Below are 20,914 nucleotides of genomic sequence, written 5' to 3'. Positions count from 1 at the left end.
ACTCATCTCTTTGTTATCTCAAGAGATGTCATATTCGACGAAGTGTCTTTGTATTATGGAGCTGCATTGCATGGTGCGAGTTCAAAAACTTTAAATAATGGAGATTCAAGCTTTCCCATTGCAGATGCTTCTCTAGATAATACATCTGCCGAGGAGTTAAGAGAAAGGGGGAGCCCTGGACCTCAACAACATGAAACTCGGTAAGAAGATGATTCAAGTGGTTCTTGAAGGCCAAAAAGAACTATTATCAAGCCAACTCGCTTCAGAGATGAAAATTTTGTCAGTACGTATTCCTGTTTCTTTGCAGGACCAATTGATGATGAGGTACCTTCCTCCTTCGAATAAGCTAAAGGAATCAAAGAGTAGGAGCTTGATATGGATGATGAAATGGAGGCTCTGATGAACAATCAAACTTGGAGCCTTGTACCAAAGCCGAAGGATGTACAACCCATTTCTTGTAAATGGGTTTCCAAAATCAAAAGAAGAGCAGATGACACCATAGATAGATATAAAGCAAGGCTGGTTGCCAGAGGATTTTCTCAAAAGTACGACGAAGATTATGAATAAACCTTCAGTTCGGTGGCTAAGATGATCTCCGAGTTGTGCTAGCTTGGCAGCCTCGCATAATTGGAAGTTATGAAAACTTGACGCAAAGAATGATTTCTTATATGGAGAGCTTGACAAAGATATTTATATGGAGCAACCACCCGGGTATGTTTCTAACTTACATCCTAATTATGTCTGTAAACTTAAGAAGGCCTATTATGGCCTCAAGCAAGCTTCACGAGCATGGTATGGTAAAATTGCTCAGTATCTATATTTCTGTGGCTATGATGCATCACATTCAGATCCTAGCTTATTTGTTAAAAAATAAGGAGACTTGCATATGGTTGTTCTTTTGTACGTGGATGATATGATAATAACAGGAAACAATGAAGATGAAGTTGCTAGGCTTTAAAATGAGCTTTCCACAAGATTTGACATCAAGAAGTTGGGAGAGCTACATTATTTTCTTGGCTTAAAGATAACAAACATGAACAAAGGGATCTTTATCGCTCAAGAAGGATATGCCAAGAAACGTGTTGATAAGTTTGGATTGAAGCAAAGCAAAACACGTTCTACTCCTCTTGAGATAAGTACAAGGTTAAAGCAGGACGAAGGCTCACTTCTTGCAGATCCCAAGCCTTTTCGAGCTCTTATTGGAAGTCTCCTATATTTGATTATTACAAGGCCGGACATTGCCTTCTCGGTGGGATATGTCAGCAGATTTATGAAAAGGCCAAGAAAGCCTCACTTAGAAGCTGCAAAGAGGATTCTAAAGTATATCAACTCAACATCAGACATGAGTTTGTTCTTCCAGAAGAAGAATGATATGGTGTTAGCTGGTTATACAAATGCTGATTTTGGTGGTGATTTGGATGATCGAAGATCTACATCGGGCTATATTTTTCTCTTTAGTGGGACAAGTGTTTCTTGGGGTAGCAAGAAGCAAGACTCAGTTTCCTTGTCAACTACGGAGGTGGAGTATAAAGCAGCTGCTCTTACTGCTCAAGAGTGTGTATGGCCACAAAGACTTGTTAAAGACTTGCATCTACCTATATCAAAGCCAACTGTGATCTTTGGAGAAAATCAAAGTGCCATCAAACTTGCAAACAATCCAGTATTTCATGCAAGAACTAAACACATTGAGGTGGAACATCACTTTATTCGGGAAAAGGTTCTTGATGGAACTATCAATACCTTCGAAGTGCGAAGTCAGGAGAATATTACTGATATCTTCACTAAGTCACTTGCTAAAGCTTCGTTCAAGTTCTTCTGTAACAAGCTTGGAGTAGTTTCCAAAAAATCACTTTAAAGGGGAGTGTGAGAAAAATAAAGTAAAGTTGATTTTTTGGAAAAACATAGACTTCTCTAGAATGTCCTAGTGTAGTATCCTTAATATTTATCTAGTAGACACATCTAGATGTTCTAGAATGTTGTGAAAAGATAAGGTTATCTAGTAGACACATCTAGATATTCTAGAGTGTTGTTAGAAGATAAGGTTAGCTAGAATCTTCCTTGTACATTATCTAGAATCATCCATAGACAAGTATAAATAAGGGGTGTCTTGTTCATTTGTAATGTAGCCAAAATCAAGAAATCCTTCTTTCCTAAGCAAATTCTCCTATCTAAAATTTCTCTTCTCTTTTCAGGCTTCCTCTTCTTTAGTTTGAATCCTTCAATCTTAGTTAATGATCTTGGACTAGCAGAAGGTCTCCAAATTATATTTTTCTTCTGCTATTCTTTATAAAGGCTACATAAACATTACACTCCCCAAATTTTACTTTGTGAAATTATATTTGAATTTGTTGTTGTTGTAAACAAAACTTTAGGAGAACTTATTTCTCGTCAATCGTCATCACGATAATTATTAAGCTGGATGAGTACAGTGTCGACGGACACGTATCTACTATCTTCCGCATTATAATATGTTCTATTAGTTCCAACTAACCCTCTTATATATAATCACTATCAACTAATCAGTTATTAGGTCCCAAAATATGCTCTTGGTGACGTAACTTAATTAAGTTTATTTCTTAAATTTCAGTTTTGTCAAAACAATACAATGATTGTAACTAAGAAAACATTTTAGAATTTTCGTTTTGGCCTCTTTCTAAAAATGATAGTCTGTAGTAGTATTAAAGATTTATAAATGTTCCCATTTTGTTGTAGCATCCAGATCGAAGGTGTATAGTTGTGTCCAATGGTCTTCACTCATAGCTACAGGAATCATTTTGGTAATGATATTAAGATTTATGGTGGATCAGTGGCTTACAAATATAGCAATTATGAGTAGATAGTGCTAATTGCGCCATATACCCAATTATTAAGCATTATACATAAGCTTCAACAAACACAATTATTAAGCCACCACTATACTCCCACCTAAATTAACCAAGAGAGCATTTGTCGGAGTCGGATCCAAAATTTAAGTTTTATGAGTTCAACTTTTAAGTTTCTTATTCTTACACATAAATTTGTGTCTAGCGTCAAGCATCAGGACATAGTAATTGTAAGAACGTTTATAAGATAGGAGTTCATGATAGTTTATTAATTTTACTTACATTTACGATCTCAGCAGAGGTCGTTCACTTTTGGTATACTCCAATAGTTTATTTACAACTCTCAATAGTAATCACTTTCTAATCTCTTAAACTCTAAATAGTCAGCGGATGTATAACCCAAATAGCCACTCATCTAATCTCTTAAACTCTAAATAACCAGCGAATACATATATGTACAATACACGTATATTATATGTATAATTATATATAATCAATATATAATCTATATATACCGGCTATAAAAAATTAACATTGAATCTGGTCGGCTATTTGTGTAACAATCCCGTATCAATAAGTTGTCAATTTGTTTTGTTGCTATGCCAACCCTTCTACATTGAAACTTGAACAAACCAAAGTCCAAAAGTATAAAAAGAAGGAAAATAAACTTGACATAAGATCTCACAGATACTTACAGTGTGCAAGAAATTGAGGTGCGTGATCCAATCCAGGGGCATAGCTAAAACACATGTTACTGGTTCAGTCAAAATCAGTACCTTTAATTCAAATTTTATATTTTATTAATTATGCATAAATTATTAATTTAAACTCAGTAATTTAAACGGACTAGAATCCCAAACCTATAAATTTCAAATTCTGACTCCGCCTCTGATCAAATCCACCAACATAAAAGGATAAGAAAAGATCTTGAATCACATAAAGAATCATACCATATTTTTGGGGGGCAAGCATCAATTGCTTTAACGACAAGGTATGCAAAACTTTAATAATTTTTAACCAATTTAGAGATCCCAACAACCTTGAGTCTAGCTACTTAAATAAATTAGGTGATGTATAGAGACATATCCTATCCACAAGAATCACTTTGTCTTGCATATTTTAACTTGTAGTTTTGGTCTACTTGTCTAAATGGGATAACACACTAGAAATAGAACGGACAAGCAGCTGTAAATTACTACAATCAAAGATTAAATACCTTTTACAAGTTACTATGGGATGATCGAAGTTCTCACTTGGAGAAGCTGCAACTCGCAACGTAACCTTCTATAAGGTGCTAGTATTTAAATTGAATAATTAACCTAAATATTCGCACACCAACCGCTTATATAAAAATTATATACAAATATATTATATGTATATAATATATATATATATATATAATATATGTATAACTATATAATCAATTAATAATCTATATATATCGATTAAAAAAAATAAACAATAAATTCGATTGGCCATAGCATTTTGAGCTTGACCGAAGACCCGTCGGGCAAGAAAACCTTAGACACGAGATTTGTAGGTGGTTACCAAACAGAACCAGGCAAACGAAAGTTAGTGGATCTATTTTTCCATTTATCTTATTTTCTTTTTCAGTTTTTGGTGTGTCGGGTAATGACGAAAGTCATTTTGAAATAAATATTTTTCACGATAAAGTTATTTTTTGGTGTTGATTGCCTTGAAAAACATTTTCTACAAAAAAAAATAAAGTGAACTTATCTCACCTATTGGCGGAAGTCATTTTTCTTACAACATTCTTGATTTTTGACTTTATATTACTTGTCCTTATTAGCACTAGAATTAAATTTATATTACACCCTGATCTTTATATTGTTCAGCTTACCTCAAAGAAGAAAAAGGGACATAGATTTCAGACAAAAAAATTGTTGTTGATTATTCCATTAGTTTCATTTTATACAATAGTGTTTAACTGAAGCAAGATATAAGTAAATAAGACTTTTGATGCACTAATTAAACATGTATGCTATATATAAGAAAAGCTCTTTGAACTTTATTTTAATCATGTAATCTCATTCTTATAAGAAAGTGTCATCAATATTAAGATAGAAATATTAGAACTACAGAGTTTTCAAAGGTGTATAAAAAATGTCAATCTATTTAGAACAAATAGAAAAAAAAAGTGTACGTCAAATAAGAAGGAACATAGAGTAACTTATCTATCTATTATCTATCTATATTATTATCTATATTATTATAAAAGTACGAATAATTTATACTAAATGTTGAACGACTAAAATATCTTCCAAATGTTGATAGATTTTTATAACCTTAAATATTTATATAACTTGAGGATATAATTGTAAATCACAAAAAAAAAAATTCCCATTTAAACTACACTTGACAAGCTATTTGGGTCAAACTAACTTTGGAATTTATTTGAATAGGTGCTTCAACGTGGATATTGAGCACAATTATGGAAGAATAAGAAAATTGAACATAGGTTGAGAATTCACTATTATGACCACTTTAAGAATATTCTGCTCACGAATATTCAAGTGCTGCTGCTTCCCCCTTTTTTAAAATTGTTATTAAAATTTATACATAGTGAGTAACAATTTAGAATATCTATTCAACTGAAATTTTATAACTTTCTATACGCACTTCGTAATATTTCACACCTCTTCACTTGAATTTTTTTTTTATGTCAAGGGAATTTAACAACTTATACATAATTAAAAAAAATAGTTTTGCTCTATTTTGTAAATATAATTTTCAAACGAAGGAGATTTACTTGAGTCCTCATTCTTTAACCTTGCTCCGCCACTAAAGATATTCGTGTGTCGCAAGAACATAGAGAATAATCTATATCTATATCTATCTATCTATATCTATCTATCTATATTATTATAAAAGTACGAATGTTCGACGCTAAATGTTGAACGACAAAAATATCTCCAAAATATTGGTTGACTTTTATGTCCCTAAAAGTTAAAATATGTGTTCAAAAAGATAATTTCATATAGGATAAAATTGTAAAACTCGACCATATACGAATTTGCATAGTAGACTCCTAATTGCTAGGCCTAAAGTGAATTGCATAAACTTCCAACTCCATTGGCGTCTAATTTTTCGATTATGGCCAACTGTTTTGGAGTGCCATTTCCAGATAGAAGAATATTTTATATTTTACATTTTCGGTATTTTGATTTTAATTAATCGGACTCTTATGCCCTTTAAAACTAAATTATTCTTTCAAACAATTGATTTTATTGTGGATAAAAATGTGATTTCAATAATTTATTTTGTTGACTTCAACTGCACTTGAACTTTGAGTTCTACGGGAATACTATCTCAGACACTAATATTTAGGACTTCAATATTCACTAGGAATCAAAACGTCGAAACTAAATTAATGACGTAAGTTTACTCACACAAAGAGTTCTTATGATTAAAAGAGCCTTTACCGATTTTAGGCAAAAAGAGTTTACTCACATAAATTATCTTTTGTTTGAGTAATATATTTATCATACAATATTTATTTTGATATATTATTGTCTTTGTATATTATTATATACAGTAACATTTTTGCCTGATGAAGTTCTCCCACTATTCTCATTGACCGTAGTTTTAAAATATCTACTTTTTTCGTTTAATCAATAATATTATGGATATGCTTTTAATAAATTTTGAGCATATGTAAAATTTTGGCAAAAGGCCATCTATGTAATAACTAAATTTTCTTTTTTAAAGGTATCATATAATTACGAGTAATAAATTTGAGATAGATGCTTATTATATGAGATAGATATAACTGATTGATAAAGTTATGTTTGAGTGAGGTAATCATGTAGGTGATGAATATGGTGTTCGCAAACACATACTGATTTGTTACTTTAAATTGTTAACTGGACCTTTTCTCCGAAACAAGTAATCTACTTTGACAAAAGCATATATATTTTGTCAGCGTTAGTATTTTTCAGAAATAGATTTTTCTTAATTGTTATAAATGAACTTAGTTTTTAAATATTTTTAGGACCCATTTATTAGTTATACTAAATATTATGAAATTCAATAATGTTAAGTATTATGTATATTACTGAACTTCATAATATTCAGAGACCTAAAATGTATCATACATATTCAATAATAAGTAGTTTTAGAATATTTACGCAATGAATTTTCTAATATTCGAAACAAGATATTTCGTGCAACGCACGAACATAGAGACTAGTTATTATAAAAGTACGAATATTTTATACTAAATGTTAAACGACTAAAATATCCCCGAAATGTTGATCAACTTTTATGCCCTTAAGTATTTGTATAATTTAAGGATGTAATCGTAAATTATCCAAGACTGAAATTCTTTCCGATTAGGATAAAGTAATCCTATTGCTCTTGGGACATCTTATTCGACCATATCCAAACATACATCTTTTCGGATCATATGTACTCATACTAATTTGAACAACTTGATCTGCTTTGCCTTTTCGATTTGAACTCTATAATTATCCCCAACTTAGTTTGAGAACTTATTGAGGAGTCAAACACTTCCATAAAGTAAACCAACATATTCGGATAACCAGTTGTAATAGGGTTTAATTAACCGAGAAAAAATAAGAGTAGATGGTTGGCTAGACAATTCTCAATTTTAATAAGAAAGCAACACGTTCTCAATTTTTGTAATGCAAATAGTAGTTAAGAATTTTAGCAAAATAATAAATATTTAGTGCATTGAATTTTATTTTCAATTTTGATTATCCTTTTCGTTGCAAATTAAATCCCCCCCCCCTTTAACAAAAAAAAATATTGTTTCAATTGGATATACTATAATATTCATGTTATAAAATAAAGACCGTAAAGTAAAGACAAGTATAGAGAGAAACTGATATATTATTCAAACTTCAAACTTATGTACATAATGAATTGAAATTTCCTCTATTTATAGAAGAAAGCAAGTTGTTGTGTAAGCTGCTACTGTACCAGATATAGATAATCTTCTACCGGGGGTAATGTTTATTCATAACGGGGTACCGAAAGGATAAGCTCATTATACCAGATATAGATAATCTTCTACCGGGGAGGGGGGAGAGTAATGTTTATCCATAACGGGGTACCGAAAGGATAAGCTCATTATACCAGATATGGATAATCTTCTACCAGGGGTAATGTTTATTCATAACGGGGTACCGAAAGGATAAGCTCATTATACCAGATATAGATAATCTTCTACCGGGGAGGGGGGAGAGTAATGTTTATCCATAATGGGGTACCGAAAGGATAAGCTCATTATACCATATATGGATAATCTTCTACCGGAGATAATATTTATCCATAACTGGGTACCGAAAGGATAAGTTCATTATACCAGATATGGATAATCTTCTACCGGGTGTGATGTTTATCCATAATGAGGTACTGAAAGGATAGGTTTCTTCAGGAGACTTATTTCCAATAGAGTACTAAATAGATAAACATATTTACGGCGAAGTCTCATATAGATAAGCTTCTTCAGAAAGCTTATTTTCAACGGAGTACTAAATAAACATTCATAATATAATATATTTATAACACTCCCCCTTGGATGTTCATTAAAAGATAATGTGCCTCATTAAAACCTTACTAGGAAAACACCCGTGGAAAAAAATTCTAGTGAAGGAAAAAGAGTATAGCGCATATTTTACTCCCCCTGATAAAAATTTTATTTCAAATATTTTAGTATCCGCATTTCAATCTTGTATACCATCTTCTCAAAAGTTGAAGTTGGTAGAGATTTAGTGAATAAATCTGCCGGATTGTCACTTGAGCGAATTTATTGCACATCAATGTTACTATTTATCTCCTTTTATAAATCCCCCTTTTAATTGGGCTATGCATACAGCATCGTCTTCGTATAAAATTGTGGATCTTTTATCACATTCCAAACCACATTTTCCTTGAATAAAATGAATCACTGATCCCGACCATACGCATTCCCTACTTGCTTCATGAATAGCTATTATCTCAGCATGATTTGAAGAAGTAGCAACAATAGATTGCTTTGTGGAGCGCCATGATATGACAGTACCTCCACATGTAAACATGTACCCGGTTTGAGATCGAGCTTTATGTGGATCAGATAAATAACATGCATATGCATAACCAACAAGATCTACACTACCTTTGTTAGAATAAAATAAACTCATATCAAGTGTTTCCTTTAAATATCGCAATATATGCTTAATCGCTTTCCAATATCTCCGTGTAGGGGAATACCTATATTTTGCTAGTAAATTAACAGAAAATGCTATGCCAGGCTTTGTAGCATTAGCAAGATACATAGGTGCACCAATTGCACTAAGATAAGGTATTTCGGGACCAAAGAGTTCCTCATCATCTTCTGGAGGTCGGAACAAATCCTTATTCACTTCAAGTTATCGAACAAACATTAGGGTACTCTATGGGTGTGCTTTGTCCATGTAAAAGCGTTTTAGGACCCTTTATGTATAGGCAAATTAATGGATAAAGATCTCGTCTGCTAAATGTTTAATTTGCAAACCAAGACAAAGTTTTGTCTTTCCAAGATCTTTCATCTCAAATTCTTTCTTAAGATATTCAATTTCCTTTTGGAGCTCTTCTAGAGTTCCAACAAGATTTATGTCATCAATATAAACAACAAGTATAACAAATTCTGATGCCAAAATACATGGACAAATAATATCATTTATGTAACCCTCTTTCAGCAAATATTCACTAAGGCGATTATACCACATATGCCCATATTGCTTTAAACCATACAAAGATGTTTGTAATATGATTGAATACATTTTTCGAGATTTTGAATTTGCTTCAGGCATTTTAAATCCTTCAGGGATCTTCATATAGACTTAATCAAATGAGTTATATAGGTTATGACTTGCATTTAGATGGCATGACCTCTTCAGGTGTCTGGACTACAGGTCTGATCCTCACAATCTTTTACAATATTGTTAACTATATTGTATCAAATATATTATCGACGATCATTTTGTATCGGTTCCTAAGCGACATAACTTGTTGAGATCTCATCACTTTCTTTATTTTCAGGTACCTGAACTTCTTCTGGAGTTTCATGAAATGTTATGTCGTGGGCTCTTCTAAAGCTCATATCCTCCTCATTATGATCATTTCGATCATTTGATCCTATCATTTTTCAAGGATTGTTACCTTTGGAATCGATCGGTTTACTACGCTTCATGCGTGTAGTAAACTTTATCCTTCAGGGAATTTAATTTTAATAGGAGCATTTGCAGCTGAAATATAATATTTAATTTTGGATCAGCAAATGCTTCTGGCATTTGACTTGAATTATATTCTAAGTGAGGATCATATTAGTGATAATTTGATTCATATAGCATATTTTTCAGCTGTTTATTCCATCCCCAAATGTTAGAAAAACTAACACATATCCCCAATCTTCTTTGGGAAACCTATCTTTGTGCATTGTGGTAGAGAACTTAATCATATACCACATATCAAAAGTCATTAGATAGTAAAAATATTTGGTTTGTGATCCTAAACCAATTGTGAGGGGAGGACTTATCATATTTTATTGGTATGATGTATACAAGTGCTGCTGTATGCAATTTAAAAAATCTTAGACTAACACATGAGGCTTTGTTCTTATAAGCAATAGTTTAGCCATTAATAGGAGGTATTCAATGCTAAACTAGCTTGGATATAAACCAGCATTATCAAGATGAACTATCTTGATTTTATAACCTTAAAATTATGTTCTTAATTGAGAAAAGCAATTTCAAATGCCAAACTACAGGTTGACAATAAACACACATGTAACCATCTCATATATGCATCTATAAGTGGTTCACATAATAGGTGAATGAGCCCATATTTACCTTTTATATATTTCAGAATTCAGGGGTTTTAGTCCCAACTTTAGCTGGTATAATCAATTTATTATGAGAACAAGTAAGACAAGAGAATTCTTGAAGAATCTTGTAGTTTTTCAGTATATGCTTGTCTGAATTCTCAAATAACTCATTTAAAAATGGCAAATGAAAACTTCAAGTTTATCATGGCATGTGCTATATCTTAGTAAGCTTCTGGTTTAATATGGCATAAATTTTGCATTAGTAAATTTTTGATTTACCGTGGCTACTTTTATATCAGTGAATTTCTGATTTACTGTAGCTACTTTTGCCTCAGTAAAACTTTCGATTTACTATGATTGCTTTTGTATTAGTAAACTTTTGGTTTACTGTGATACATGATATAATACAAATTGAAGAATAAGGCAGATCACTTCTCAAATACATATTATTTTACCCCATATGATTGTGGAAACATGAAGATTTTCAATCTTCCAATTGTTTATAGTCTCAATGTGATAACCATTTGTATTAGTAAACTTCAGGTTTACTACAACATATATTTTGACCATAATCATATAATATAAATGACATATTTGTACATAAGCTCTTTGAGAGCCTTCGTTTATTATCCACAATAAAATATTTATTGGACACTACTGGTGTCATGTGTCTTCTAGACAAACAACTAGCCCTTCAGGAGTTGTTGATATATTTTGTACTATTAAATATTGCTCACACACTTCTGGTATCATGAGAGAAAATTTCTTCATAAACAAAATAAATATGATTGTAAACATCATTTTCAAAGCATAACTTTTATTTATGTACAATAATTACATAACCATACTATCTACTACAAACAACAAAAATTAAAATATTTATATTTCTACAGATTCATCACCAATCACATGACTTATTTCTCCTTCCGGGAGTGCAGAGTAATCAGCTACATCCAAATGTATGAAGTCTAAATTATCTTCAGAAATAAAATTTGCTTCAGCATTTTTCTCTTTCTTCTTCAGGGAGGCTTGATATAGCTCAACCAGGTGCTTTGGCGTACGACAAGTACGTGACCAGTGCCCTTTTCCTCAACATCTACAACATGCATTTTTCGCATTTGCTGCTTTCACCGCTTCATGCTTTTGTTCCTTCCTTTTATACTGTTGGGGGTGAGGAGGGTTCTTTGGTGCATTATTATTACCATGATTAGTATTTCTTCCCCGACCACGACCATGATCACGACTGGGGCCACGTCCTCTTCCATGCTTAGCTTAGTGGAAGTTCGTCTCATTCACTTCAGAGAATGGACAAGAACCTGTAGGTCGGCTTTCATGGTTTTTCATTAATAGACTATTATGTTGCTCGGCTACAAGAAGATGTGAGATAAGTTCAGAATACTTTTTGAATCCTATCTCTCAATATTGCTGCTGCAAGAGCATATTCGAGGCATGAAAAGTGGTGAAATTTTTTTCCAACATATCATGATCAGTAATATTATCACCACATAGTTTCAATTGGGAAATAATTCTGAACATAGCAGAATTATATTCACTGATAGATTTAAAATCTTGTAGCCTTAGATGAGTTCAATCATAACGTGCATGTGGAAGAACGACCATCTTCAGGTTGTCATATCTATCTTTCACATTATTCCACAGCATGACTGGATCTTTAATAGTGAGATATTCCATTTTCAAGCCTTCATCAAGGTGATGGCGTAGGAATATCATTGCTTTGGTACGGTCTTGGTTTGATGCTTGATTTTTGTCCTTGATGGTGCCCATCTCATCAAGATGAATTTCAACATCAAGCACCCAAAACATGTAGCTTTTGCCCGATATATCCAGGGCTATAAATTCAAGTTTAGAAAGATTTGACATTATTTAGAAAAAGAAAGTTTGTACCTCTGATACTTTTAAAGTATTTGCTCGAGATGGCAGAGTCTCGTGCTGATAATGTGTTATAAAATAAAGACTGTAAAGTAAAGACAAGTATAGAGAGAAACTGATATATTATTCAAATTTCAAACTTATGTACATAATGAACTGAAATTTTCTCTATTTATAAAAGAAAGCAAGCTGTTGTGTAAGCTGCTACTGTACCGGATATAGATAATCTTCTATCGGGGGTAATGTTTATCCATAACGGGGTACCGAAAGGATAAGTTCATTATACCAGATATAGATAATCTTCTACCGGGGGTAATGTTTATCCATAACGGGGTACCGAAAGGATAAGTTCATTATACCACATATGGATAATCTTCTACCGGGGGTAACGTTTATCCATAACGGGGTACCAAAAGGATAAGCTCATTATACCAGATATAGATAATCTTCTACCGGAGGTAATGTTTATCCATAATGGGGTACCGAAAGGATAAGCTCATTATACCAGTTATATGGAATAATCATCTACCAGGGGTAATATTTATCCATAACGGGGTACCGAAAGGCTAAGCTCATTATACCAGATATGGATAATCTTCTACCGGGTATGATATTTATCCATAACAGTGTACTGAAAGGATAAGCTTTTTCAGGAAACTTATTTCTAATAGAGTACTAAATAGATAAACATATTTACAACGAAATCTCATATAGATAACCTTCTTCAAGAATCTTATTTACAATGGAAGACTAAATGAACATCCATAATATAATATATTTATAACAATTCAGAACTTTACCTAATATAAAGAAATATATAAAGTTACTTCTCGGATATTTCTTTCGTAATGTTTTTTAATAAATTTGAAGAGTCCAGTATTAAGGGTTTAAAATAAATATTAAATATACCTAAATTATATATAGCTCCTTAAATTTGGTTTTATTGATAGTGAATGTTGAGAATAATAGAATGAGAGAAAGGATTTTGTTGTTTATTAGTGGTGTTGGTGCTCCATCGTTACACAATAAAATTTATTTGGAGAAAATATTTAACGTTAAGGTATGACCATAGTATAATACGACGATAGGCTTAAGGAAAAAAAATGGTGTTTGTGATTTTGTGATGTACAATATTTGTGGTGTATGAAATTGGGGTGACGAGAGTGGCGTAGGGGTCGGGTAAAATGTTATAGTGGAGGAAGGTGGGGAAAATAAGAAATTGGTAAGGAAGAAAATTTGATTAAAAATTATTCTAATGTAGAATTATCAATAGTTCTGGTCTGGATTTCTCTACAAGTTGATCGCCGAAGAAAAATATTTAGATTTTTTCTTTTAATTAAGTAAATTTACTGTATTAGATAATAAAAAAATAATTTTATACTTGGAATAGATGTTGTTTGTGTTGAACATATAACATATTTGTTCATTGGTTATCAAACCCAATGATAATATTAGTGGTGACCGGTGAAGATACTTTCTATCATTAATACGTTGTGAAGTTCACTTTTTGCTTATGTATATTAGTGTCATGCATGTATATACTACGCAAAGTTAAAAATGTGTCCATCGTGCTGTTGTGAAATTTAGATCCATCAAATGGATTATGTAATGGTAGAAGGATGGTATGCAGATATTTTGACAACAACATCATACATGTAGAGGAATCATTATAAGTTAATGTGCCTCCAAATATGTGTTTATCCCCAAATTTAACTTTCGTAATAAAAAAATGAAGGATATCCTTTTAAATTTGTTCGAAAATAATTTTTAGTACACTTATATTTTGCAATGACAATAAATAAAACACAAGGACAAACAATATAATCTCAAACGTTGGACTGTATTTATCGCAACATATTTTTTCGCACGAGGGCTATATGTTGCACTTCCAAAAGAGATATCAATGTCGACAAGAAGAGTTCTGGTCATCATGACAGAGCAACCAAAGCATTCGAAGGGGTCATACAAAAAAAATAATTAAAAAATAATTGTATACAAACAAGTCTTAGATAAGATATCATCATATTGCACATTTCTAAACAATAACTACATAGTAATGTTATCTAACTAAACTTATTAATTTGTATGTTCATGCGATGTCCAATCATTTTGAGTTCATGCACTATGATATAATGACATTTATCGACATTTAAATGATTGTTGTTGTTGTTGTTGTGTGTATATATATAATTAAATTTATTGTTCTTTCATATAAATAATTTACTAAATTATTATGTGTCATTATTAACGTGTAATGCACGTTGATAGAAACTAGTTATTATAAAAGTGGGAACCCTAAAACTAAAAAGTTAGATTACAAAAGTATCCCTCTTAATATACTAATTGTCCTACTTAAGAAATTAAACAAAAAAAGGCGTCGGATAGCGAATAGTCACAACCATTCATTTTTCAAATGGCAAATAAACAGCACTCATACTATATTTTTCATACGATGATACTCTTCTCATCAACCATATATCATTCCACTTCACGAGGCAAGCCAAGATTTTCTGGACCGGAGTACATATTGTTTGAAGTTAAGTGTTTTAATTCTTTTTCACCACTCAAAGACCTTTCTTTTATTGAAATCTTAGCAAAGTTCAAAGAAATCACCAGCAGGTAAGATTGTTGATTTAAGATGCTCTAGGGTGTGTGGAAGTTGGTATAATGCGAAACTGAGTTCTTTTTTCATTTATAATTGGAATGGTTTTTGATTCAAAGTTTAAGCTCCTTGAGTATTTAGTTTTCTCGACACGAATCAAAATCACAAATTAGACTTCTGGTATTTTATTATTCGATTTTGTCACGTTGCCAATGAGGGAAACCCGACTAGTTTGTCAGGGGTTGAAGCGTGGCTAAGAGTTGTCCCACATCGACGCATTAACTTGTCAGTCTGCTGTTTATACAGCCATTCACTACAACAGAAGGGCACGACCTTACTTGAACAGGATCTGTTCTATAGGCTCGTACCACTGTATCCTTGAGTTCTAAGGAGACAGAAAACCAAGTCTGGTTGATGAGGTGTGGCTTTGAGACTAGAGCGTGATTAATTGCCTTCCATGGTCACTCGTGGGCTTGGAGCAGCAGTAGAGGATCGTTCTTAGCTCTGTTTCCGCAGGCCTGGGATGGTCTCAAAGCTCTCTGACAGACTCCAATCTTTTTGGTTCCTCTTTCTTTCCTTCTTCGACGCCTAAAAGCTAGACCAGTTTAACAAAATTGGCAGTGCCTTTTCCAACAAACTATCGTTTGATCACTTTGATAGTGTTTGAAGACATTAATTCTTCCCAGTTCTGAAACGGCATCCTTATTTTTTATTTTCTAGTACACTGAAGTGGCTTTTAATATAATACAGTAAGTCCTTAAGCAAAAAGATGGTTTATTGTCAGGGAAAAATACAGTAAGTACTTAAGCAACAACATGGTTTATTGTCAGGGTACGGAGTACTGTAAGTCGTAATCAGTAAGCGAATAAATTCTTATTCCTTGTGACTTGTGAGATCAAAGAGCAAAATTAGTAATATGGCAAAGCAGACAAGTCTTGGTCTTAGATATCACAGTTACGCGTGTAATGGTGTTTTGTACCCGAAAGGCTGACTTGAAATTAATCCAAACTGGAAGTTTGTCACTGTCGAGTGTCCTAACAACTTCCCTTGTACATTATTTCTTGTTACTTTTTAACTCTAAAATAAAGTAGCGTTTAGCATCGAGTCGAAGTGTCAAATATTTGTAAATTGAGCAATGCTAATATAAAGTACTATAATCCACGTCTAGCTATCAGCCTATCACGTTGCAGTAAACCATTACATTATTGCTTTGAATCTGCTTCGTTTGACAAAGAAAGAAGAAGCTTCTAAGCTTTATGATCAAATAAGCGTTGCTTTGCACCAAATTGAATTATGTTGGCACATTACACCCAAGTAATGATACGAAGAATCTGTCCACATGCTTAACCTGTATATGAAGAGGAAATAACAGCACAAACTGCACTTTTATTAATTAGCGACTTCCTGATAGCCAATCATCATTACAGAAACAACTCAAAAAAATGAGGAAAAACTGCCAAAAATTGGATAATGGCATATGAAACCTCAACATTTTACTGGCAATGCTGGGTAAAATATCCCATCTCGAGAGTGCATTGAAATTACAAAATACACACACAGCAATGAAGCAGTAATTCACAACTCACATATCTTCATCCTTAGAGCTTTGAAGCAACAACCTGTATGAGTCAAAATCTGCCCTAGAATATTTAAAATAAGATAACACTAAGGAAAGAATTCTCGAGCCGTCATTAGTTGAGGTGGACCAGGAAACAACAAGACTCATAGTCGAAGGGTCGACGAGAGCCGTGGTCGAGATGTCAATAATGGTCGAGGTCGAGCACCGTTGATGAAGCTGTAACGGCTAGTTTTCGAAATAAGATATTAAAGAGAATATTCTGGGGATATTCTCTGCACTTGTATTATTAGGGTTTGCTAGGAATATGTCTCATATAAATAGAAAAAGAGACAATGATATGAGGCATGTGATATTTATTTGTAAGAACAAACTTTGACAAAAACATCCCCTCTTTCTCTTGCTAAGATAAAAACACCATCTTTTCACTAAGATTCTTGTCTATATTATTACATACCTTTCCATCAGATCCGATAATAATTCGAACATTCAAGAATTTGTCTGTCACTCATCATTGTCACGAGCAACAACCATCTAGCTCATCCTTTATTGGGTGAACCATTCCTCCTATTTACTTAAGTGCCATTTACTGTTATTCATTGCTATTAAATGCTACATTATTACTCTACACGGTGCCTTCCTGAGATTCTCTGGAAGGGCCACATAAGACTAAGCAACCGATGTCCGTGTAGTTACTATCCGCCAACTGGGATCCCCTCCGTACGCTAGACTAGATTCTCAGTGCCGTACGGGAAAATCAATGGCAAGAGAAATTGAGAAAACAGAAAAGAGAATTGATAATGGAAGAAAGCTTGATTGCATTAATGAAAACTATTACAGAAAAGTCACACGGTATCGAGGGAGGGAGACACCAGTATAGAGAATTGCTTGCTTGCTAGAAAGTTTGATTACTTGATTTCATCTAATAATGCTTAAAAAAAATAAACCAAAGTTACATGACTTGACCTAACCAAGCTAAAGGAGCATAATGGAAGTACATGAAATACAACTACTCTATATTTATAATGAAAATGACTTAGTTTTCTACAAGGTAGAAACAGATCCGTTGGTAGCAAATTTGTCTTTCGCATCACGGTCTGCGCGCGCGACACTATTTGCATCTGCTTGCGGCTGGGTGCTGGCACTTGGCATCAAGGTCTGCGCGCGCGACATTGTTTGTGAGCACGACGCTGTTGGATTCTGCCAGCGGTTGGGTGCTAGCGAGGAATCAAGATCTGTAAGCGCGACACTATCTGTGCGCTCGACACTGTTGGCATCATAATGGTCTGTACGCGCGACATTGTCTGTGCGCTCAGCACTATTGGCATCTGCCAGCTGCTGGGCGCTGGCGAGGACTATCGGTGGGGGCGACAGAAGCACATGCACGCTTTTCACTAGGCGCTGCCGAGACCACGAGGCTGACCGTGGCGCTAGGTGTTGGGAGGATTGCTAGGACGCCACGGGGCGCATCCAAGGGGTCATTGGGCATGGGGCATGGCTGGAAAGTAGCCCATGACATTCTCCCCCACTTGAGTTGGTGACGTCCTCGGATATTTACCTGCAAGGTGATGATTGATCAGGCTCTTGTGGGCTTGGAGGTCTATTCCCTTCGGTCTTGTGAGGTGGCTTTGTGAATGATGCTCCATGTCTTTCCGAAACGATTTCAGGACTGACATGGAAGACTGGATGGATCTTCCACCAGGCTGGGGTATTCACCTGGTATGTGGCTTTCCCAAATGTATCTTTCAATAGACAAGGGTCCGATATATTTTTGCAATAGGCGAGGGTCATGGGTCCTCTCTACAAACAAGTACCGCTTTGGAATTCTTAGCATCACTTTATCTCCTGCTTGGTGTTGAACAAAGCAAAGATTTTGATCGGCATACCTGTTCGCCCGCTCTTGTGCTTTAACAAGATAGCTCCGCACTATCTCTGAACTTCGCTCCCATTCTTTGGAGAAGCTGGCAGCTCGAGGCAATTTTGGCATGTTAGGTGCATTTACAATTTGTGAGAGTAGCAGTTAACAATTTCAAAAGTGCTTTTGTTTGTACTAGAGCTCTTTTGTGAATTGAAACACAGTTGAGCAATATCCAGAAGCTTCACCAAATTCTCCTGTGATTCGGTTACAGAGTGGCAGATATATTCCTCCAGTATATCATTGATCCGTTCTATCTGGCCATTAGATTTTTGTTGAAAGCTTGAGTTGTGACTCAATTTTGACCAGAGGCACCTAAACAGATGAGTCCAAAAGTTGCTAGTGAAGCGTAAGTCGCGGTCACTAACAACTTGTTGGTTGGCCCCGTTTTATCCCATCATCAGGAGCATGTCGGCATATGGTACCAGTATGGCGTTGGTTTGCCTCGGGAATTCCAATCCCACTATCAATTCGAAGTCATCTAGGATTGCTACACGTAGGTTGAATCTTCCTTCGTATAGGAAAAGCTTCATTGGCACTTCTTTGGCTATTCCACTCACTGGCTAGGATAGTAAGTTGATAGCCTTGACACGACCCCTACTCTTTTGCACAACTAGACTGAGGCGCTCCACCTGAGTCGAGGCTAAGTAGTTGTGGGTAGCACCCGTGTCTATCATTGCCCGAATGGGTTTGCCGTTTATTTTAATTTCGACGAACATTAAGGTCCTCTCTTGTGTGGGAGGAGGCCTCTCATCCGCCTTCTTTTTCCCTTTCTTGGCGATTGGGCATGCATCCTTCTTAGGGCTACCAACACTGGTTCCTACTAAGGTATTAGGGATGGAGCCAACAATTTCATTGAAGGCACCTACTTGTTCTACCTCGTCTGAGTCATCATCTGACCCATCTTCAACAGTCTGATAAGCATTGATCTGTGTATGTGGGCATTCATTGATCCAATGTTGCCCACCGCAATGATGACATTCTGAAAGGGGCTTTCTCCCCCGATTATTGTTGATGGATGCAACACTGTTGATGCTTGATGAAGGAGTCTTAGATTTGGTTGCACTTCGATCTCCTCCATGTTTCCCTGGCCACCATTGCTAGGCTGGCTCCCGTTGTATTCCCCTCGGACAGGAGGCTGATGCCTATCCTTCTGAGTTTCCATCTGATAATCCCCAAGTCATTCTGCAGCTTGGATCACCTTGGGCAGGGTGTCTACCATTTGTCTTTGCAACTTTATACGAGCATGAGGTTTCAAACCTTCTACGAATGCGAAGAGTTTATCTTTGTCCCCCATATCACGTATGTTTAGCATGAGCGCGGAGAATTCCCTCACATAATTTCGCAATGACCTGGTCTGGCAGAGTTCCCGTAGCTTTCTCTGTGCATTGTATTCCACATTTTCGGGGAAGAACTGCAGGCGTATGGCTGCCTTCAGTTCTTCCCATGTATTGAGAGTATCTTCCTCGGCTCTGATGGATTTGTATTTCATCCGTCACCAGAGTTTAGCATCACCCTGAAGATACATGACAGCAATTGCTACCTTTTTGGCTTCTTCCAACTCCCCCATGATATCGAAGTATTGTTCGATGTCGAAGATGAAGTTCTCCACTTATTTAGCATCCCGAGCTCCGTTGTATGGCTTTGGCTCCGAAAGTTTTAGCTTTTGTGGAATAGGGACGAGGTTCATAGCACCCCTAATTTGGGTTTTCCTCCTCTAATTAGGCCTTGTAGGGAAACATTGACAACATTGAGCTATCCTGTCAAGTTGTCTATGCTTTGCTGTATGGTAGTCACCCTGTCTGTCTCTAGTTCCCTATGGGCTAAATCCTCGGTGCGCTCCTGTCGGAGGTCCTCGAATTTTCCATGAATTTTAGCTGCCTCTACGACTTCCGTTTGCCAGTTTCCCTCAGAGTCGCGACTGATGTTTGCTATGTCAACTTCGGCCTGCCGCATTCTGCGGTCCATGTCGTCCAACCTTTGCACGAGGCTGGTTCTTAGATTGGGCACCATATCCACGATGGTTCGTAATACGTGAATCGTCTCTTCTAGGGACGCAATGCGATCCCCATGATTCACCATGTTCAGAAATGGTGGTAATGGCAATGTGTTCCCTCGTCCAATGTCGAGCCTCGACTCTGATACCAACTGTTTCGCGGCTCCTTCCTGAGATTCCTTGGAAGGGCGAAGTAAAGTTAAGCAAACGATGTTTGTGTAGTTACTATCCGCCAACTGAGGTCCCCTCCGTACGCTACACTAGATTATCAGTGCCGTATGGGAA

The 20,914-nt window shown here is 35.1% G+C and overlaps 1 non-coding gene across 1 annotated transcript; it reads left to right on the top strand.

Annotated features, from left to right (window-relative positions):
- The first annotated feature begins 15,470 nt into the window (after positions 1–15,470).
- Positions 15,471–15,691, top strand: LOC142180513 (small nucleolar RNA U3). Its single transcript, XR_012709134.1, has one exon. It is a non-coding gene; the product is annotated as a small nucleolar RNA U3 (small nucleolar RNA).
- The last annotated feature ends 5,223 nt before the right edge of the window (positions 15,692–20,914 follow it).

This window comes from Nicotiana tabacum, chromosome 4, assembly GCF_000715075.1.
Source record: "Nicotiana tabacum cultivar K326 chromosome 4, ASM71507v2, whole genome shotgun sequence".
NCBI classification, from domain to species: domain Eukaryota; kingdom Viridiplantae; phylum Streptophyta; class Magnoliopsida; order Solanales; family Solanaceae; genus Nicotiana; species Nicotiana tabacum.
Note: the sequence above shows the minus strand (reverse complement) of the source record. Positions and strands in the feature narration are given on the sequence as shown.